At 38.4% G+C, this 22,616-nt stretch overlaps 12 non-coding genes across 12 annotated transcripts; all 12 read left to right on the plus strand.

The window, feature by feature from the left end:
- Positions 1-1,190: 1,190 nt before the first annotated feature.
- TRNAT-UGU (transfer RNA threonine (anticodon UGU)) lies at positions 1,191-1,263 on the plus strand. Its single transcript has one exon. It is a non-coding gene; the product is annotated as a tRNA-Thr (tRNA).
- A 3,200-nt stretch (positions 1,264-4,463) lies between these two features.
- Positions 4,464-4,536, plus strand: TRNAT-UGU (transfer RNA threonine (anticodon UGU)). Its single transcript has one exon. It is a non-coding gene; the product is annotated as a tRNA-Thr (tRNA).
- Positions 4,537-6,073: 1,537 nt separating this feature from the next.
- Positions 6,074-6,146, plus strand: TRNAT-UGU (transfer RNA threonine (anticodon UGU)). Its single transcript has one exon. It is a non-coding gene; the product is annotated as a tRNA-Thr (tRNA).
- A 1,537-nt stretch (positions 6,147-7,683) lies between these two features.
- Positions 7,684-7,756, plus strand: TRNAT-UGU (transfer RNA threonine (anticodon UGU)). Its single transcript has one exon. It is a non-coding gene; the product is annotated as a tRNA-Thr (tRNA).
- A 1,537-nt stretch (positions 7,757-9,293) lies between these two features.
- Positions 9,294-9,366, plus strand: TRNAT-UGU (transfer RNA threonine (anticodon UGU)). Its single transcript has one exon. It is a non-coding gene; the product is annotated as a tRNA-Thr (tRNA).
- A 2,081-nt stretch (positions 9,367-11,447) lies between these two features.
- Positions 11,448-11,520, plus strand: TRNAT-UGU (transfer RNA threonine (anticodon UGU)). The gene has a single exon. It is a non-coding gene; the product is annotated as a tRNA-Thr (tRNA).
- Positions 11,521-13,057: 1,537 nt separating this feature from the next.
- Positions 13,058-13,130, plus strand: TRNAT-UGU (transfer RNA threonine (anticodon UGU)). Its single transcript has one exon. It is a non-coding gene; the product is annotated as a tRNA-Thr (tRNA).
- A 1,537-nt stretch (positions 13,131-14,667) lies between these two features.
- Positions 14,668-14,740, plus strand: TRNAT-UGU (transfer RNA threonine (anticodon UGU)). The gene has a single exon. It is a non-coding gene; the product is annotated as a tRNA-Thr (tRNA).
- Positions 14,741-16,267: 1,527 nt separating this feature from the next.
- Positions 16,268-16,340, plus strand: TRNAT-UGU (transfer RNA threonine (anticodon UGU)). The gene has a single exon. It is a non-coding gene; the product is annotated as a tRNA-Thr (tRNA).
- Positions 16,341-17,877: 1,537 nt separating this feature from the next.
- On the plus strand, positions 17,878-17,950 carry TRNAT-UGU (transfer RNA threonine (anticodon UGU)). The gene has a single exon. It is a non-coding gene; the product is annotated as a tRNA-Thr (tRNA).
- Positions 17,951-19,477: 1,527 nt separating this feature from the next.
- Positions 19,478-19,550, plus strand: TRNAT-UGU (transfer RNA threonine (anticodon UGU)). Its single transcript has one exon. It is a non-coding gene; the product is annotated as a tRNA-Thr (tRNA).
- Positions 19,551-21,087: 1,537 nt separating this feature from the next.
- TRNAT-UGU (transfer RNA threonine (anticodon UGU)) lies at positions 21,088-21,160 on the plus strand. Its single transcript has one exon. It is a non-coding gene; the product is annotated as a tRNA-Thr (tRNA).
- The last annotated feature ends 1,456 nt before the right edge of the window (positions 21,161-22,616 follow it).

A 22,616-nucleotide genomic window follows, 5' to 3' on the forward strand; every position in this document is an offset into this window, starting at 1 on the left:
ATTTTTAAATAATTTTAATGATTTGGGAAATTAAAATCTTGCAGTTTTCACTCTTTCCACCTAGCCCTATTATTCTGCTCTGTAGAAATCGCTTTTTAGTAGTGATCTGATTGTCATTACAGGCAGAATTACAAATATAGATAAAACCTTTTGTATTAATCAAAATGGATCACACCATTCACATTAGATCATGTGCACAACTCACTCAAACCTTTACTTGCAGGATTCCCTTAACACAGGTTAGCACATGCTTGGAGCACACTATCAGACGAACAATGCCTTCTCTCCCGTCTATTGTTTTGAAGCGCTTTTAGTTGCTTGCTTAGTCAAAAAAGATAAACCTTTTTTGTTGATGCTTACGATGATCTTTGGTATCTCACCAAAATCTGCAAGCTGCCGAATGGTTGAGCGGTCTGGGGGACTACGTTCAGGTTGTATGCTCTCCTGGACTTGTGGGTTCAAATACCGCTTCTGGCAGCTCAGTTTTGCTTAAATATTACCCAGGATGTTTTAGCAATTGCTACATGAAAATATTTTCAGAATAAAAAGACCTTCTGGTAAGAATGAAGAAAAAGGATTGTAGTGCCAAGCAGCACGAGGATTACCGAGGCATTAAGAACTGGGGCTTAACATCTTAGTCTAGGCTGATGGTGAAAAGAGCTGTTTTGGAACCATGTTAGTAGAACCAATGTGGCTGTTCTCAAGAAGCTAAATATTCTAGTACATAAGATGCTTTTTAATGGTGAATTGATGTTACTACCAGCTTTCAAATCTGCTTAGGTTTTTTCAACAGGGTTCTATCAGAACATAACTAAAAGAAAAGATATGCACACATACTGGGCTGATGTGAGCGCTTTGCTTTTAAACCTGCAATTTGAATCAAGGAAGGAAAAAGTCCTTCAAAACTTTTTCTGTTCAACCCTCTGACTATTAAATCCTCAACTAATATAAAGCAGTGCTGCACCAGGGAATGAAAAACTGCTCCAGGCTTTATATTTCATCCCAAGAATTGGACTCTTAGCACGACCAAACTTTCTTTGAGTTTCGCAATTTTTTCGACTTGTGTATTTGAGGATGGCCGCATGATCTTTTCAGGAAGCATGGGTTCATTCCTACTTATGACATTCTAAGATTTTTGAAAAAGGAATATAGAATTGGTCAAAAATATTGTGGGACTGTTTCAAAATGCAGGCTTCATAGCTCAGGGGTTAGAGCACTGGTCTTGTAAACCAGGGGTCGTGAGTTCGATTCTCACTGAGGCCAAATTTTCTTAGTAAAGGCTATCGTGAACATCAAACCTTCTGAAAGTGGTTTTTGCCTATGAGAAAGCATCTTTCAACACTTTCTCTTTACAGCCCTCTGAATGCCAAAATCAAAAAGTCGAGATTTTATAGTCCTTTAATCTCACTTCAACAATTAAGCTCTTAACATGACCCAATTCTCTTCTGGTTGCAGAAAATTTTCATCGCCATGTAGGTCACTGTGACTGCATGCTCTTACCCTGGGAGCGAGACCTTGAATGCCACTTTACACAGGTGGGATATACCTTGAATGGAATGTGTTATCAGAACAATACCTATTGCTTGAATCAAAGTTTGATGTCACGCATAATTTTTAAATAATTTTAATGATTTGGGAAATTAAAATCTTGCAGTTTTCACTCTTTCCACCTAGCCCTATTATTCTGCTCTGTAGAAATCGCTTTTTAGTAGTGATCTGATTGTCATTACAGGCAGAATTACAAATATAGATAAAACCTTTTGTATTAATCAAAATGGATCACACCATTCACATTAGATCATGTGCACAACTCACTCAAACCTTTACTTGCAGGATTCCCTTAACACAGGTTAGCACATGCTTGGAGCACACTATCAGACGAACAATGCCTTCTCTCCCGTCTATTGTTTTGAAGCGCTTTTAGTTGCTTGCTTAGTCAAAAAAGATAAACCTTTTTTGTTGATGCTTACGATGATCTTTGGTATCTCACCAAAATCTGCAAGCTGCCGAATGGTTGAGCGGTCTGGGGGACTACGTTCAGGTTGTATGCTCTCCTGGACTTGTGGGTTCAAATACCGCTTCTGGCAGCTCAGTTTTGCTTAAATATTACCCAGGATGTTTTAGCAATTGCTACATGAAAATATTTTCAGAATAAAAAGACCTTCTGGTAAGAATGAAGAAAAAGGATTGTAGTGCCAAGCAGCACGAGGATTACCGAGGCATTAAGAACTGGGGCTTAACATCTTAGTCTAGGCTGATGGTGAAAAGAGCTGTTTTGGAACCATGTTAGTAGAACCAATGTGGCTGTTCTCAAGAAGCTAAATATTCTAGTACATAAGATGCTTTTTAATGGTGAATTGATGTTACTACCAGCTTTCAAATCTGCTTAGGTTTTTTCAACAGGGTTCTATCAGAACATAACTAAAAGAAAAGATATGCACACATACTGGGCTGATGTGAGCGCTTTGCTTTTAAACCTGCAATTTGAATCAAGGAAGGAAAAAGTCCTTCAAAACTTTTTCTGTTCAACCCTCTGACTATTAAATCCTCAACTAATATAAAGCAGTGCTGCACCAGGGAATGAAAAACTGCTCCAGGCTTTATATTTCATCCCAAGAATTGGACTCTTAGCACGACCAAACTTTCTTTGAGTTTCGCAATTTTTTCGACTTGTGTATTTGAGGATGGCCGCATGATCTTTTCAGGAAGCATGGGTTCATTCCTACTTATGACATTCTAAGATTTTTGAAAAAGGAATATAGAATTGGTCAAAAATATTGTGGGACTCTTTCAAAATGCAGGCTTCATAGCTCAGGGGTTAGAGCACTGGTCTTGTAAGTTCGATTCTCACTGAGTTCGTGAGTTCGATTCTCGTAGGTAGGTTCGATTCTCACTGAGTTCGTGAGTTCGATTCTCACTGAGGCCAAATTTTCTTAGTAAAGGCTATCGTGAACATCAAACCTTCTGAAAGTGGTTTTTGCCTATGAGAAAGCATCTTTCAACACTTTCTCTTTACAGCCCTCTGAATGCCAAAATCAAAAAGTCGAGATTTTATAGTCCTTTAATCTCACTTCAACAATTAAGCTCTTAACATGACCCAATTCTCTTCTGGTTGCAGAAAATTTTCATCGCCATGTAGGTCACTGTGACTGCATGCTCTTACCCTGGGAGCGAGACCTTGAATGCCACTTTACACAGGTGGGATATACCTTGAATGGAATGTGTTATCAGAACAATACCTATTGCTTGAATCAAAGTTTGATGTCACGCATAATTTTTAAATAATTTTAATGATTTGGGAAATTAAAATCTTGCAGTTTTCACTCTTTCCACCTAGCCCTATTATTCTGCTCTGTAGAAATCGCTTTTTAGTAGTGATCTGATTGTCATTACAGGCAGAATTACAAATATAGATAAAACCTTTTGTATTAATCAAAATGGATCACACCATTCACATTAGATCATGTGCACAACTCACTCAAACCTTTACTTGCAGGATTCCCTTAACACAGGTTAGCACATGCTTGGAGCACACTATCAGACGAACAATGCCTTCTCTCCCGTCTATTGTTTTGAAGCGCTTTTAGTTGCTTGCTTAGTCAAAAAAGATAAACCTTTTTTGTTGATGCTTACGATGATCTTTGGTATCTCACCAAAATCTGCAAGCTGCCGAATGGTTGAGCGGTCTGGGGGACTACGTTCAGGTTGTATGCTCTCCTGGACTTGTGGGTTCAAATACCGCTTCTGGCAGCTCAGTTTTGCTTAAATATTACCCAGGATGTTTTAGCAATTGCTACATGAAAATATTTTCAGAATAAAAAGACCTTCTGGTAAGAATGAAGAAAAAGGATTGTAGTGCCAAGCAGCACGAGGATTACCGAGGCATTAAGAACTGGGGCTTAACATCTTAGTCTAGGCTGATGGTGAAAAGAGCTGTTTTGGAACCATGTTAGTAGAACCAATGTGGCTGTTCTCAAGAAGCTAAATATTCTAGTACATAAGATGCTTTTTAATGGTGAATTGATGTTACTACCAGCTTTCAAATCTGCTTAGGTTTTTTCAACAGGGTTCTATCAGAACATAACTAAAAGAAAAGATATGCACACATACTGGGCTGATGTGAGCGCTTTGCTTTTAAACCTGCAATTTGAATCAAGGAAGGAAAAAGTCCTTCAAAACTTTTTCTGTTCAACCCTCTGACTATTAAATCCTCAACTAATATAAAGCAGTGCTGCACCAGGGAATGAAAAACTGCTCCAGGCTTTATATTTCATCCCAAGAATTGGACTCTTAGCACGACCAAACTTTCTTTGAGTTTCGCAATTTTTTCGACTTGTGTATTTGAGGATGGCCGCATGATCTTTTCAGGAAGCATGGGTTCATTCCTACTTATGACATTCTAAGATTTTTGAAAAAGGAATATAGAATTGGTCAAAAATATTGTGGGACTGTTTCAAAATGCAGGCTTCATAGCTCAGGGGTTAGAGCACTGGTCTTGTAAACCAGGGGTCGTGAGTTCGATTCTCACTGAGGCCAAATTTTCTTAGTAAAGGCTATCGTGAACATCAAACCTTCTGAAAGTGGTTTTTGCCTATGAGAAAGCATCTTTCAACACTTTCTCTTTACAGCCCTCTGAATGCCAAAATCAAAAAGTCGAGATTTTATAGTCCTTTAATCTCACTTCAACAATTAAGCTCTTAACATGACCCAATTCTCTTCTGGTTGCAGAAAATTTTCATCGCCATGTAGGTCACTGTGACTGCATGCTCTTACCCTGGGAGCGAGACCTTGAATGCCACTTTACACAGGTGGGATATACCTTGAATGGAATGTGTTATCAGAACAATACCTATTGCTTGAATCAAAGTTTGATGTCACGCATAATTTTTAAATAATTTTAATGATTTGGGAAATTAAAATCTTGCAGTTTTCACTCTTTCCACCTAGCCCTATTATTCTGCTCTGTAGAAATCGCTTTTTAGTAGTGATCTGATTGTCATTACAGGCAGAATTACAAATATAGATAAAACCTTTTGTATTAATCAAAATGGATCACACCATTCACATTAGATCATGTGCACAACTCACTCAAACCTTTACTTGCAGGATTCCCTTAACACAGGTTAGCACATGCTTGGAGCACACTATCAGACGAACAATGCCTTCTCTCCCGTCTATTGTTTTGAAGCGCTTTTAGTTGCTTGCTTAGTCAAAAAAGATAAACCTTTTTTGTTGATGCTTACGATGATCTTTGGTATCTCACCAAAATCTGCAAGCTGCCGAATGGTTGAGCGGTCTGGGGGACTACGTTCAGGTTGTATGCTCTCCTGGACTTGTGGGTTCAAATACCGCTTCTGGCAGCTCAGTTTTGCTTAAATATTACCCAGGATGTTTTAGCAATTGCTACATGAAAATATTTTCAGAATAAAAAGACCTTCTGGTAAGAATGAAGAAAAAGGATTGTAGTGCCAAGCAGCACGAGGATTACCGAGGCATTAAGAACTGGGGCTTAACATCTTAGTCTAGGCTGATGGTGAAAAGAGCTGTTTTGGAACCATGTTAGTAGAACCAATGTGGCTGTTCTCAAGAAGCTAAATATTCTAGTACATAAGATGCTTTTTAATGGTGAATTGATGTTACTACCAGCTTTCAAATCTGCTTAGGTTTTTTCAACAGGGTTCTATCAGAACATAACTAAAAGAAAAGATATGCACACATACTGGGCTGATGTGAGCGCTTTGCTTTTAAACCTGCAATTTGAATCAAGGAAGGAAAAAGTCCTTCAAAACTTTTTCTGTTCAACCCTCTGACTATTAAATCCTCAACTAATATAAAGCAGTGCTGCACCAGGGAATGAAAAACTGCTCCAGGCTTTATATTTCATCCCAAGAATTGGACTCTTAGCACGACCAAACTTTCTTTGAGTTTCGCAATTTTTTCGACTTGTGTATTTGAGGATGGCCGCATGATCTTTTCAGGAAGCATGGGTTCATTCCTACTTATGACATTCTAAGATTTTTGAAAAAGGAATATAGAATTGGTCAAAAATATTGTGGGACTGTTTCAAAATGCAGGCTTCATAGCTCAGGGGTTAGAGCACTGGTCTTGTAAACCAGGGGTCGTGAGTTCGATTCTCACTGAGGCCAAATTTTCTTAGTAAAGGCTATCGTGAACATCAAACCTTCTGAAAGTGGTTTTTGCCTATGAGAAAGCATCTTTCAACACTTTCTCTTTACAGCCCTCTGAATGCCAAAATCAAAAAGTCGAGATTTTATAGTCCTTTAATCTCACTTCAACAATTAAGCTCTTAACATGACCCAATTCTCTTCTGGTTGCAGAAAATTTTCATCGCCATGTAGGTCACTGTGACTGCATGCTCTTACCCTGGGAGCGAGACCTTGAATGCCACTTTACACAGGTGGGATATACCTTGAATGGAATGTGTTATCAGAACAATACCTATTGCTTGAATCAAAGTTTGATGTCACACATAATTTTTAAATAATTTTAATGATTTGGGAAATTAAAATCTTGCAGTTTTCACTCTTTCCACCTAGCCCTATTATTCTGCTCTGTAGAAATCGCTTTTTAGTAGTGATCTGATTGTCATTACAGGCAGAATTACAAATATAGATAAAACCTTTTGTATTAATCAAAATGGATCACACCATTCACATTAGATCATGTGCACAACTCACTCAAACCTTTACTTGCAGGATTCCCTTAACACAGGTTAGCACATGCTTGGAGCACACTATCAGACGAACAATGCCTTCTCTCCCGTCTATTGTTTTGAAGCGCTTTTAGTTGCTTGCTTAGTCAAAAAAGATAAACCTTTTTTGTTGATGCTTACGATGATCTTTGGTATCTCACCAAAATCTGCAAGCTGCCGAATGGTTGAGCGGTCTGGGGGACTACGTTCAGGTTGTATGCTCTCCTGGACTTGTGGGTTCAAATACCGCTTCTGGCAGCTCAGTTTTGCTTAAATATTACCCAGGATGTTTTAGCAATTGCTACATGAAAATATTTTCAGAATAAAAAGACCTTCTGGTAAGAATGAAGAAAAAGGATTGTAGTGCCAAGCAGCACGAGGATTACCGAGGCATTAAGAACTGGGGCTTAACATCTTAGTCTAGGCTGATGGTGAAAAGAGCTGTTTTGGAACCATGTTAGTAGAACCAATGTGGCTGTTCTCAAGAAGCTAAATATTCTAGTACATAAGATGCTTTTTAATGGTGAATTGATGTTACTACCAGCTTTCAAATCTGCTTAGGTTTTTTCAACAGGGTTCTATCAGAACATAACTAAAAGAAAAGATATGCACACATACTGGGCTGATGTGAACGCTTTGCTTTTAAACCTGCAATTTGAATCAAGGAAGGAAAAAGTCCTTCAAAACTTTTTCTGTTCAACCCTCTGACTATTAAATCCTCAACTAATATAAAGCAGTGCTGCACCAGGGAATGAAAAACTGCTCCAGGCTTTATATTTCATCCCAAGAATTGGACTCTTAGCACGACCAAACTTTCTTTGAGTTTCGCAATTTTTTCGACTTGTGTATTTGAGGATGGCCGCATGATCTTTTCAGGAAGCATGGGTTCATTCCTACTTATGACATTCTAAGATTTTTGAAAAAGGAATATAGAATTGGTCAAAAATATTGTGGGACTGTTTCAAAATGCAGGCTTCATAGCTCAGGGGTTAGAGCACTGGTCTTGTAAACCAGGGGTCGTGAGTTCGATTCTCACTGAGGCCAAATTTTCTTAGTAAAGGCTATCGTGAACATCAAACCTTCTGAAAGTGGTTTTTGCCTATGAGAAAGCATCTTTCAACACTTTCTCTTTACAGCCCTCTGAATGCCAAAATCAAAAAGTCGAGATTTTATAGTCCTTTAATCTCACTTCAACAATTAAGCTCTTAACATGACCCAATTCTCTTCTGGTTGCAGAAAATTTTCATCGCCATGTAGGTCACTGTGACTGCATGCTCTTACCCTGGGAGCGAGACCTTGAATGCCACTTTACACAGGTGGGATATACCTTGAATGGAATGTGTTATCAGAACAATACCTATTGCTTGAATCAAAGTTTGATGTCACGCATAATTTTTAAATAATTTTAATGATTTGGGAAATTAAAATCTTGCAGTTTTCACTCTTTCCACCTAGCCCTATTATTCTGCTCTGTAGAAATCGCTTTTTAGTAGTGATCTGATTGTCATTACAGGCAGAATTACAAATATAGATAAAACCTTTTGTATTAATCAAAATGGATCACACCATTCACATTAGATCATGTGCACAACTCACTCAAACCTTTACTTGCAGGATTCCCTTAACACAGGTTAGCACATGCTTGGAGCACACTATCAGACGAACAATGCCTTCTCTCCCGTCTATTGTTTTGAAGCGCTTTTAGTTGCTTGCTTAGTCAAAAAAGATAAACCTTTTTTGTTGATGCTTACGATGATCTTTGGTATCTCACCAAAATCTGCAAGCTGCCGAATGGTTGAGCGGTCTGGGGGACTACGTTCAGGTTGTATGCTCTCCTGGACTTGTGGGTTCAAATACCGCTTCTGGCAGCTCAGTTTTGCTTAAATATTACCCAGGATGTTTTAGCAATTGCTACATGAAAATATTTTCAGAATAAAAAGACCTTCTGGTAAGAATGAAGAAAAAGGATTGTAGTGCCAAGCAGCACGAGGATTACCGAGGCATTAAGAACTGGGGCTTAACATCTTAGTCTAGGCTGATGGTGAAAAGAGCTGTTTTGGAACCATGTTAGTAGAACCAATGTGGCTGTTCTCAAGAAGCTAAATATTCTAGTACATAAGATGCTTTTTAATGGTGAATTGATGTTACTACCAGCTTTCAAATCTGCTTAGGTTTTTTCAACAGGGTTCTATCAGAACATAACTAAAAGAAAAGATATGCACACATACTGGGCTGATGTGAGCGCTTTGCTTTTAAACCTGCAATTTGAATCAAGGAAGGAAAAAGTCCTTCAAAACTTTTTCTGTTCAACCCTCTGACTATTAAATCCTCAACTAATATAAAGCAGTGCTGCACCAGGGAATGAAAAACTGCTCCAGGCTTTATATTTCATCCCAAGAATTGGACTCTTAGCACGACCAAACTTTCTTTGAGTTTCGCAATTTTTTCGACTTGTGTATTTGAGGATGGCCGCATGATCTTTTCAGGAAGCATGGGTTCATTCCTACTTATGACATTCTAAGATTTTTGAAAAAGGAATATAGAATTGGTCAAAAATATTGTGGGACTGTTTCAAAATGCAGGCTTCATAGCTCAGGGGTTAGAGCACTGGTCTTGTAAACCAGGGGTCGTGAGTTCGATTCTCACTGAGGCCAAATTTTCTTAGTAAAGGCTATCGTGAACATCAAACCTTCTGAAAGTGGTTTTTGCCTATGAGAAAGCATCTTTCAACACTTTCTCTTTACAGCCCTCTGAATGCCAAAATCAAAAAGTCGAGATTTTATAGTCCTTTAATCTCACTTCAACAATTAAGCTCTTAACATGACCCAATTCTCTTCTGGTTGCAGAAAATTTCATCGCCACTGTGACTGCATGCTCTTACCCTGGGAGCGAGACCTTGAATGCCACTTTACACAGGTGGGATATACCTTGAATGGAATGTGTTATCAGAACAATACCTATTGCTTGAATCAAAGTTTGATGTCACGCATAATTTTTAAATAATTTTAATGATTTGGGAAATTAAAATCTTGCAGTTTTCACTCTTTCCACCTAGCCCTATTATTCTGCTCTGTAGAAATCGCTTTTTAGTAGTGATCTGATTGTCATTACAGGCAGAATTACAAATATAGATAAAACCTTTTGTATTAATCAAAATGGATCACACCATTCACATTAGATCATGTGCACAACTCACTCAAACCTTTACTTGCAGGATTCCCTTAACACAGGTTAGCACATGCTTGGAGCACACTATCAGACGAACAATGCCTTCTCTCCCGTCTATTGTTTTGAAGCGCTTTTAGTTGCTTGCTTAGTCAAAAAAGATAAACCTTTTTTGTTGATGCTTACGATGATCTTTGGTATCTCACCAAAATCTGCAAGCTGCCGAATGGTTGAGCGGTCTGGGGGACTACGTTCAGGTTGTATGCTCTCCTGGACTTGTGGGTTCAAATACCGCTTCTGGCAGCTCAGTTTTGCTTAAATATTACCCAGGATGTTTTAGCAATTGCTACATGAAAATATTTTCAGAATAAAAAGACCTTCTGGTAAGAATGAAGAAAAAGGATTGTAGTGCCAAGCAGCACGAGGATTACCGAGGCATTAAGAACCTATTATTCTGCTCTGTAGAAATCGCTTTTTAGTAGTGATCTGATTGTCATTACAGGCAGAATTACAAATATAGATAAAACCTTTTGTATTAATCAAAATGGATCACACCATTCACATTAGATCATGTGCACAACTCACTCAAACCTTTACTTGCAGGATTCCCTTAACACAGGTTAGCACATGCTTGGAGCACACTATCAGACGAACAATGCCTTCTCTCCCGTCTATTGTTTTGAAGCGCTTTTAGTTGCTTGCTTAGTCAAAAAAGATAAACCTTTTTTGTTGATGCTTACGATGATCTTTGGTATCTCACCAAAATCTGCAAGCTGCCGAATGGTTGAGCGGTCTGGGGGACTACGTTCAGGTTGTATGCTCTCCTGGACTTGTGGGTTCAAATACCGCTTCTGGCAGCTCAGTTTTGCTTAAATATTACCCAGGATGTTTTAGCAATTGCTACATGAAAATATTTTCAGAATAAAAAGACCTTCTGGTAAGAATGAAGAAAAAGGATTGTAGTGCCAAGCAGCACGAGGATTACCGAGGCATTAAGAACTGGGGCTTAACATCTTAGTCTAGGCTGATGGTGAAAAGAGCTGTTTTGGAACCATGTTAGTAGAACCAATGTGGCTGTTCTCAAGAAGCTAAATATTCTAGTACATAAGATGCTTTTTAATGGTGAATTGATGTTACTACCAGCTTTCAAATCTGCTTAGGTTTTTTCAACAGGGTTCTATCAGAACATAACTAAAAGAAAAGATATGCACACATACTGGGCTGATGTGAGCGCTTTGCTTTTAAACCTGCAATTTGAATCAAGGAAGGAAAAAGTCCTTCAAAACTTTTTCTGTTCAACCCTCTGACTATTAAATCCTCAACTAATATAAAGCAGTGCTGCACCAGGGAATGAAAAACTGCTCCAGGCTTTATATTTCATCCCAAGAATTGGACTCTTAGCACGACCAAACTTTCTTTGAGTTTCGCAATTTTTTCGACTTGTGTATTTGAGGATGGCCGCATGATCTTTTCAGGAAGCATGGGTTCATTCCTACTTATGACATTCTAAGATTTTTGAAAAAGGAATATAGAATTGGTCAAAAATATTGTGGGACTGTTTCAAAATGCAGGCTTCATAGCTCAGGGGTTAGAGCACTGGTCTTGTAAACCAGGGGTCGTGAGTTCGATTCTCACTGAGGCCAAATTTTCTTAGTAAAGGCTATCGTGAACATCAAACCTTCTGAAAGTGGTTTTTGCCTATGAGAAAGCATCTTTCAACACTTTCTCTTTACAGCCCTCTGAATGCCAAAATCAAAAAGTCGAGATTTTATAGTCCTTTAATCTCACTTCAACAATTAAGCTCTTAACATGACCCAATTCTCTTCTGGTTGCAGAAAATTTTCATCGCCATGTAGGTCACTGTGACTGCATGCTCTTACCCTGGGAGCGAGACCTTGAATGCCACTTTACACAGGTGGGATATACCTTGAATGGAATGTGTTATCATAACAATACCTATTGCTTGAATCAAAGTTTGATGTCACGCATAATTTTTAAATAATTTTAATGATTTGGGAAATTAAAATCTTGCAGTTTTCACTCTTTCCACCTAGCCCTATTATTCTGCTCTGTAGAAATCGCTTTTTAGTAGTGATCTGATTGTCATTACAGGCAGAATTACAAATATAGATAAAACCTTTTGTATTAATCAAAATGGATCACACCATTCACATTAGATCATGTGCACAACTCACTCAAACCTTTACTTGCAGGATTCCCTTAACACAGGTTAGCACATGCTTGGAGCACACTATCAGACGAACAATGCCTTCTCTCCCGTCTATTGTTTTGAAGCGCTTTTAGTTGCTTGCTTAGTCAAAAAAGATAAACCTTTTTTGTTGATGCTTACGATGATCTTTGGTATCTCACCAAAATCTGCAAGCTGCCGAATGGTTGAGCGGTCTGGGGGACTACGTTCAGGTTGTATGCTCTCCTGGACTTGTGGGTTCAAATACCGCTTCTGGCAGCTCAGTTTTGCTTAAATATTACCCAGGATGTTTTAGCAATTGCTACATGAAAATATTTTCAGAATAAAAAGACCTTCTGGTAAGAATGAAGAAAAAGGATTGTAGTGCCAAGCAGCACGAGGATTACCGAGGCATTAAGAACTGGGGCTTAACATCTTAGTCTAGGCTGATGGTGAAAAGAGCTGTTTTGGAACCATGTTAGTAGAACCAATGTGGCTGTTCTCAAGAAGCTAAATATTCTAGTACATAAGATGCTTTTTAATGGTGAATTGATGTTACTACCAGCTTTCAAATCTGCTTAGGTTTTTTCAACAGGGTTCTATCAGAACATAACTAAAAGAAAAGATATGCACACATACTGGGCTGATGTGAGCGCTTTGCTTTTAAACCTGCAATTTGAATCAAGGAAGGAAAAAGTCCTTCAAAACTTTTTCTGTTCAACCCTCTGACTATTAAATCCTCAACTAATATAAAGCAGTGCTGCACCAGGGAATGAAAAACTGCTCCAGGCTTTATATTTCATCCCAAGAATTGGACTCTTAGCACGACCAAACTTTCTTTGAGTTTCGCAATTTTTTCGACTTGTGTATTTGAGGATGGCCGCATGATCTTTTCAGGAAGCATGGGTTCATTCCTACTTATGACATTCTAAGATTTTTGAAAAAGGAATATAGAATTGGTCAAAAATATTGTGGGACTGTTTCAAAATGCAGGCTTCATAGCTCAGGGGTTAGAGCACTGGTCTTGTAAACCAGGGGTCGTGAGTTCGATTCTCACTGAGGCCAAATTTTCTTAGTAAAGGCTATCGTGAACATCAAACCTTCTGAAAGTGGTTTTTGCCTATGAGAAAGCATCTTTCAACACTTTCTCTTTACAGCCCTCTGAATGCCAAAATCAAAAAGTCGAGATTTTATAGTCCTTTAATCTCACTTCAACAATTAAGCTCTTAACATGACCCAATTCTCTTCTGGTTGCAGAAAATTTTCATCGCCATGTAGGTCACTGTGACTGCATGCTCTTACCCTGGGAGCGAGACCTTGAATGCCACTTTACACAGGTGGGATATACCTTGAATGGAATGTGTTATCAGAACAATACCTATTGCTTGAATCAAAGTTTGATGTCACGCATAATTTTTAAATAATTTTAATGATTTGGGAAATTAAAATCTTGCAGTTTTCACTCTTTCCACCTAGCCCTATTATTCTGCTCTGTAGAAATCGCTTTTTAGTAGTGATCTGATTGTCATTACAGGCAGAATTACAAATATAGATAAAACCTTTTGTATTAATCAAAATGGATCACACCATTCACATTAGATCATGTGCACAACTCACTCAAACCTTTACTTGCAGGATTCCCTTAACACAGGTTAGCACATGCTTGGAGCACACTATCAGACGAACAATGCCTTCTCTCCCGTCTATTGTTTTGAAGCGCTTTTAGTTGCTTGCTTAGTCAAAAAAGATAAACCTTTTTTGTTGATGCTTACGATGATCTTTGGTATCTCACCAAAATCTGCAAGCTGCCGAATGGTTGAGCGGTCTGGGGGACTACGTTCAGGTTGTATGCTCTCCTGGACTTGTGGGTTCAAATACCGCTTCTGGCAGCTCAGTTTTGCTTAAATATTACCCAGGATGTTTTAGCAATTGCTACATGAAAATATTTTCAGAATAAAAAGACCTTCTGGTAAGAATGAAGAAAAAGGATTGTAGTGCCAAGCAGCACGAGGATTACCGAGGCATTAAGAACTGGGGCTTAACATCTTAGTCTAGGCTGATGGTGAAAAGAGCTGTTTTGGAACCATGTTAGTAGAACCAATGTGGCTGTTCTCAAGAAGCTAAATATTCTAGTACATAAGATGCTTTTTAATGGTGAATTGATGTTACTACCAGCTTTCAAATCTGCTTAGGTTTTTTCAACAGGGTTCTATCAGAACATAACTAAAAGAAAAGATATGCACACATACTGGGCTGATGTGAGCGCTTTGCTTTTAAACCTGCAATTTGAATCAAGGAAGGAAAAAGTCCTTCAAAACTTTTTCTGTTCAACCCTCTGACTATTAAATCCTCAACTAATATAAAGCAGTGCTGCACCAGGGAATGAAAAACTGCTCCAGGCTTTATATTTCATCCCAAGAATTGGACTCTTAGCACGACCAAACTTTCTTTGAGTTTCGCAATTTTTTCGACTTGTGTATTTGAGGATGGCCGCATGATCTTTTCAGGAAGCATGGGTTCATTCCTACTTATGACATTCTAAGATTTTTGAAAAAGGAATATAGAATTGGTCAAAAATATTGTGGGACTGTTTCAAAATGCAGGCTTCATAGCTCAGGGGTTAGAGCACTGGTCTTGTAAACCAGGGGTCGTGAGTTCGATTCTCACTGAGGCCAAATTTTCTTAGTAAAGGCTATCGTGAACATCAAACCTTCTGAAAGTGGTTTTTGCCTATGAGAAAGCATCTTTCAACACTTTCTCTTTACAGCCCTCTGAATGCCAAAATCAAAAAGTCGAGATTTTATAGTCCTTTAATCTCACTTCAACAATTAAGCTCTTAACATGACCCAATTCTCTTCTGGTTGCAGAAAATTTCATCGCCACTGTGACTGCATGCTCTTACCCTGGGAGCGAGACCTTGAATGCCACTTTACACAGGTGGGATATACCTTGAATGGAATGTGTTATCAGAACAATACCTATTGCTTGAATCAAAGTTTGATGTCACGCATAATTTTTAAATAATTTTAATGATTTGGGAAATTAAAATCTTGCAGTTTTCACTCTTTCCACCTAGCCCTATTATTCTGCTCTGTAGAAATCGCTTTTTAGTAGTGATCTGATTGTCATTACAGGCAGAATTACAAATATAGATAAAACCTTTTGTATTAATCAAAATGGATCACACCATTCACATTAGATCATGTGCACAACTCACTCAAACCTTTACTTGCAGGATTCCCTTAACACAGGTTAGCACATGCTTGGAGCACACTATCAGACGAACAATGCCTTCTCTCCCGTCTATTGTTTTGAAGCGCTTTTAGTTGCTTGCTTAGTCAAAAAAGATAAACCTTTTTTGTTGATGCTTACGATGATCTTTGGTATCTCACCAAAATCTGCAAGCTGCCGAATGGTTGAGCGGTCTGGGGGACTACGTTCAGGTTGTATGCTCTCCTGGACTTGTGGGTTCAAATACCGCTTCTGGCAGCTCAGTTTTGCTTAAATATTACCCAGGATGTTTTAGCAATTGCTACATGAAAATATTTTCAGAATAAAAAGACCTTCTGGTAAGAATGAAGAAAAAGGATTGTAGTGCCAAGCAGCACGAGGATTACCGAGGCATTAAGAACTGGGGCTTAACATCTTAGTCTAGGCTGATGGTGAAAAGAGCTGTTTTGGAACCATGTTAGTAGAACCAATGTGGCTGTTCTCAAGAAGCTAAATATTCTAGTACATAAGATGCTTTTTAATGGTGAATTGATGTTACTACCAGCTTTCAAATCTGCTTAGGTTTTTTCAACAGGGTTCTATCAGAACATAACTAAAAGAAAAGATATGCACACATACTGGGCTGATGTGAGCGCTTTGCTTTTAAACCTGCAATTTGAATCAAGGAAGGAAAAAGTCCTTCAAAACTTTTTCTGTTCAACCCTCTGACTATTAAATCCTCAACTAATATAAAGCAGTGCTGCACCAGGGAATGAAAAACTGCTCCAGGCTTTATATTTCATCCCAAGAATTGGACTCTTAGCACGACCAAACTTTCTTTGAGTTTCGCAATTTTTTCGACTTGTGTATTTGAGGATGGCCGCATGATCTTTTCAGGAAGCATGGGTTCATTCCTACTTATGACATTCTAAGATTTTTGAAAAAGGAATATAGAATTGGTCAAAAATATTGTGGGACTGTTTCAAAATGCAGGCTTCATAGCTCAGGGGTTAGAGCACTGGTCTTGTAAACCAGGGGTCGTGAGTTCGATTCTCACTGAGGCCAAATTTTCTTAGTAAAGGCTATCGTGAACATCAAACCTTCTGAAAGTGGTTTTTGCCTATGAGAAAGCATCTTTCAACACTTTCTCTTTACAGCCCTCTGAATGCCAAAATCAAAAAGTCGAGATTTTATAGTCCTTTAATCTCACTTCAACAATTAAGCTCTTAACATGACCCAATTCTCTTCTGGTTGCAGAAAATTTTCATCGCCATGTAGGTCACTGTGACTGCATGCTCTTACCCTGGGAGCGAGACCTTGAATGCCACTTTACACAGGTGGGATATACCTTGAATGGAATGTGTTATCAGAACAATACCTATTGCTTGAATCAAAGTTTGATGTCACGCATAATTTTTAAATAATTTTAATGATTTGGGAAATTAAAATCTTGCAGTTTTCACTCTTTCCACCTAGCCCTATTATTCTGCTCTGTAGAAATCGCTTTTTAGTAGTGATCTGATTGTCATTACAGGCAGAATTACAAATATAGATAAAACCTTTTGTATTAATCAAAATGGATCACACCATTCACATTAGATCATGTGCACAACTCACTCAAACCTTTACTTGCAGGATTCCCTTAACACAGGTTAGCACATGCTTGGAGCACACTATCAGACGAACAATGCCTTCTCTCCCGTCTATTGTTTTGAAGCGCTTTTAGTTGCTTGCTTAGTCAAAAAAGATAAACCTTTTTTGTTGATGCTTACGATGATCTTTGGTATCTCACCAAAATCTGCAAGCTGCCGAATGGTTGAGCGGTCTGGGGGACTACGTTCAGGTTGTATGCTCTCCTGGACTTGTGGGTTCAAATACCGCTTCTGGCAGCTCAGTTTTGCTTAAATATTACCCAGGATGTTTTAGCAATTGCTACATGAAAATATTTTCAGAATAAAAAGACCTTCTGGTAAGAATGAAGAAAAAGGATTGTAGTGCCAAGCAGCACGAGGATTACCGAGGCATTAAGAACTGGGGCTTAACATCTTAGTCTAGGCTGATGGTGAAAAGAGCTGTTTTGGAACCATGTTAGTAGAACCAATGTGGCTGTTCTCAAGAAGCTAAATATTCTAGTACATAAGATGCTTTTTAATGGTGAATTGATGTTACTACCAGCTTTCAAATCTGCTTAGGTTTTTTCAACAGGGTTCTATCAGAACATAACTAAAAGAAAAGATATGCACACATACTGGGCTGATGTGAGCGCTTTGCTTTTAAACCTGCAATTTGAATCAAGGAAGGAAAAAGTCCTTCAAAACTTTTTCTGTTCAACCCTCTGACTATTAAATCCTCAACTAATATAAAGCAGTGCTGCACCAGGGAATGAAAAACTGCTCCAGGCTTTATATTTCATCCCAAGAATTGGACTCTTAGCACGACCAAACTTTCTTTGAGTTTCGCAATTTTTTCGACTTGTGTATTTGAGGATGGCCGCATGATCTTTTCAGGAAGCATGGGTTCATTCCTACTTATGACATTCTAAGATTTTTGAAAAAGGAATATAGAATTGGTCAAAAATATTGTGGGACTGTTTCAAAATGCAGGCTTCATAGCTCAGGGGTTAGAGCACTGGTCTTGTAAACCAGGGGTCGTGAGTTCGATTCTCACTGAGGCCAAATTTTCTTAGTAAAGGCTATCGTGAACATCAAACCTTCTGAAAGTGGTTTTTGCCTATGAGAAAGCATCTTTCAACACTTTCTCTTTACAGCCCTCTGAATGCCAAAATCAAAAAGTCGAGATTTTATAGTCCTTTAATCTCACTTCAACAATTAAGCTCTTAACATGACCCAATTCTCTTCTGGTTGCAGAAAATTTCATCGCCACTGTGACTGCATGCTCTTACCCTGGGAGCGAGACCTTGAATGCCACTTTACACAGGTGGGATATACCTTGAATGGAATGTGTTATCAGAACAATACCTATTGCTTGAATCAAAGTTTGATGTCACGCATAATTTTTAAATAATTTTAATGATTTGGGAAATTAAAATCTTGCAGTTTTCACTCTTTCCACCTAGCCCTATTATTCTGCTCTGTAGAAATCGCTTTTTAGTAGTGATCTGATTGTCATTACAGGCAGAATTACAAATATAGATAAAACCTTTTGTATTAATCAAAATGGATCACACCATTCACATTAGATCATGTGCACAACTCACTCAAACCTTTACTTGCAGGATTCCCTTAACACAGGTTAGCACATGCTTGGAGCACACTATCAGACGAACAATGCCTTCTCTCCCGTCTATTGTTTTGAAGCGCTTTTAGTTGCTTGCTTAGTCAAAAAAGATAAACCTTTTTTGTTGATGCTTACGATGATCTTTGGTATCTCACCAAAATCTGCAAGCTGCCGAATGGTTGAGCGGTCTGGGGGACTACGTTCAGGTTGTATGCTCTCCTGGACTTGTGGGTTCAAATACCGCTTCTGGCAGCTCAGTTTTGCTTAAATATTACCCAGGATGTTTTAGCAATTGCTACATGAAAATATTTTCAGAATAAAAAGACCTTCTGGTAAGAATGAAGAAAAAGGATTGTAGTGCCAAGCAGCACGAGGATTACCGAGGCATTAAGAACTGGGGCTTAACATCTTAGTCTAGGCTGATGGTGAAAAGAGCTGTTTTGGAACCATGTTAGTAGAACCAATGTGGCTGTTCTCAAGAAGCTAAATATTCTAGTACATAAGATGCTTTTTAATGGTGAATTGATGTTACTACCAGCTTTCAAATCTGCTTAGGTTTTTTCAACAGGGTTCTATCAGAACATAACTAAAAGAAAAGATATGCACACATACTGGGCTGATGTGAGCGCTTTGCTTTTAAACCTGCAATTTGAATCAAGGAAGGAAAAAGTCCTTCAAAACTTTTTCTGTTCAACCCTCTGACTATTAAATCCTCAACTAATATAAAGCAGTGCTGCACCAGGGAATGAAAAACTGCTCCAGGCTTTATATTTCATCCCAAGAATTGGACTCTTAGCACGACCAAACTTTCTTTGAGTTTCGCAATTTTTTCGACTTGTGTATTTGAGGATGGCCGCATGATCTTTTCAGGAAGCATGGGTTCATTCCTACTTATGACATTCTAAGATTTTTGAAAAAGGAATATAGAATTGGTCAAAAATATTGTGGGACTGTTTCAAAATGCAGGCTTCATAGCTCAGGGGTTAGAGCACTGGTCTTGTAAACCAGGGGTCGTGAGTTCGATTCTCACTGAGGCCAAATTTTCTTAGTAAAGGCTATCGTGAACATCAAACCTTCTGAAAGTGGTTTTTGCCTATGAGAAAGCATCTTTCAACACTTTCTCTTTACAGCCCTCTGAATGCCAAAATCAAAAAGTCGAGATTTTATAGTCCTTTAATCTCACTTCAACAATTAAGCTCTTAACATGACCCAATTCTCTTCTGGTTGCAGAAAATTTTCATCGCCATGTAGGTCACTGTGACTGCATGCTCTTACCCTGGGAGCGAGACCTTGAATGCCACTTTACACAGGTGGGATATACCTTGAATGGAATGTGTTATCAGAACAATACCTATTGCTTGAATCAAAGTTTGATGTCACGCATAATTTTTAAATAATTTTAATGATTTGGGAAATTAAAATCTTGCAGTTTTCACTCTTTCCACCTAGCCCTATTATTCTGCTCTGTAGAAATCGCTTTTTAGTAGTGATCTGATTGTCATTACAGGCAGAATTACAAATATAGATAAAACCTTTTGTATTAATCAAAATGGATCACACCATTCACATTAGATCATGTGCACAACTCACTCAAACCTTTACTTGCAGGATTCCCTTAACACAGGTTAGCACATGCTTGGAGCACACTATCAGACGAACAATGCCTTCTCTCCCGTCTATTGTTTTGAAGCGCTTTTAGTTGCTTGCTTAGTCAAAAAAGATAAACCTTTTTTGTTGATGCTTACGATGATCTTTGGTATCTCACCAAAATCTGCAAGCTGCCGAATGGTTGAGCGGTCTGGGGGACTACGTTCAGGTTGTATGCTCTCCTGGACTTGTGGGTTCAAATACCGCTTCTGGCAGCTCAGTTTTGCTTAAATATTACCCAGGATGTTTTAGCAATTGCTACATGAAAATATTTTCAGAATAAAAAGACCTTCTGGTAAGAATGAAGAAAAAGGATTGTAGTGCCAAGCAGCACGAGGATTACCGAGGCATTAAGAACTGGGGCTTAACATCTTAGTCTAGGCTGATGGTGAAAAGAGCTGTTTTGGAACCATGTTAGTAGAACCAATGTGGCTGTTCTCAAGAAGCTAAATATTCTAGTACATAAGATGCTTTTTAATGGTGAATTGATGTTACTACCAGCTTTCAAATCTGCTTAGGTTTTTTCAACAGGGTTCTATCAGAACATAACTAAAAGAAAAGATATGCACACATACTGGGCTGATGTGAGCGCTTTGCTTTTAAACCTGCAATTTGAATCAAGGAAGGAAAAAGTCCTTCAAAACTTTTTCTGTTCAACCCTCTGACTATTAAATCCTCAACTAATATAAAGCAGTGCTGCACCAGGGAATGAAAAACTGCTCCAGGCTTTATATTTCATCCCAAGAATTGGACTCTTAGCACGACCAAACTTTCTTTGAGTTTCGCAATTTTTTCGACTTGTGTATTTGAGGATGGCCGCATGATCTTTTCAGGAAGCATGGGTTCATTCCTACTTATGACATTCTAAGATTTTTGAAAAAGGAATATAGAATTGGTCAAAAATATTGTGGGACTGTTTCAAAATGCAGGCTTCATAGCTCAGGGGTTAGAGCACTGGTCTTGTAAACCAGGGGTCGTGAGTTCGATTCTCACTGAGGCCAAATTTTCTTAGTAAAGGCTATCGTGAACATCAAACCTTCTGAAAGTGGTTTTTGCCTATGAGAAAGCATCTTTCAACACTTTCTCTTTACAGCCCTCTGAATGCCAAAATCAAAAAGTCGAGATTTTATAGTCCTTTAATCTCACTTCAACAATTAAGCTCTTAACATGACCCAATTCTCTTCTGGTTGCAGAAAATTTTCATCGCCATGTAGGTCACTGTGACTGCATGCTCTTACCCTGGGAGCGAGACCTTGAATGCCACTTTACACAGGTGGGATATACCTTGAATGGAATGTGTTATCAGAACAATACCTATTGCTTGAATCAAAGTTTGATGTCACGCATAATTTTTAAATAATTTTAATGATTTGGGAAATTAAAATCTTGCAGTTTTCACTCTTTCCACCTAGCCCTATTATTCTGCTCTGTAGAAATCGCTTTTTAGTAGTGATCTGATTGTCATTACAGGCAGAATTACAAATATAGATAAAACCTTTTGTATTAATCAAAATGGATCACACCATTCACATTAGATCATGTGCACAACTCACTCAAACCTTTACTTGCAGGATTCCCTTAACACAGGTTAGCACATGCTTGGAGCACACTATCAGACGAACAATGCCTTCTCTCCCGTCTATTGTTTTGAAGCGCTTTTAGTTGCTTGCTTAGTCAAAAAAGATAAACCTTTTTTGTTGATGCTTACGATGATCTTTGGTATCTCACCAAAATCTGCAAGCTGCCGAATGGTTGAGCGGTCTGGGGGACTACGTTCAGGTTGTATGCTCTCCTGGACTTGTGGGTTCAAATACCGCTTCTGGCAGCTCAGTTTTGCTTAAATATTACCCAGGATGTTTTAGCAATTGCTACATGAAAATATTTTCAGAATAAAAAGACCTTCTGGTAAGAATGAAGAAAAAGGATTGTAGTGCCAAGCAGCACGAGGATTACCGAGGCATTAAGAACTGGGGCTTAACATCTTAGTCTAGGCTGATGGTGAAAAGAGCTGTTTTGGAACCATGTTAGTAGAACCAATGTGGCTGTTCTCAAGAAGCTAAATATTCTAGTACATAAGATGCTTTTTAATGGTGAATTGATGTTACTACCAGCTTTCAAATCTGCTTAGGTTTTTTCAACAGGGTTCTATCAGAACATAACTAAAAGAAAAGATATGCACACATACTGGGCTGATGTGAGCGCTTTGCTTTTAAACCTGCAATTTGAATCAAGGAAGGAAAAAGTCCTTCAAAACTTTTTCTGTTCAACCCTCTGACTATTAAATCCTCAACTAATATAAAGCAGTGCTGCACCAGGGAATGAAAAACTGCTCCAGGCTTTATATTTCATCCCAAGAATTGGACTCTTAGCACGACCAAACTTTCTTTGAGTTTCGCAATTTTTTCGACTTGTGTATTTGAGGATGGCCGCATGATCTTTTCAGGAAGCATGGGTTCA

The sequence above is a fragment of the Eleutherodactylus coqui genome, unplaced genomic scaffold, assembly GCF_035609145.1.
Source record: "Eleutherodactylus coqui strain aEleCoq1 unplaced genomic scaffold, aEleCoq1.hap1 HAP1_SCAFFOLD_199, whole genome shotgun sequence".
NCBI classification, from domain to species: domain Eukaryota; kingdom Metazoa; phylum Chordata; class Amphibia; order Anura; family Eleutherodactylidae; genus Eleutherodactylus; species Eleutherodactylus coqui.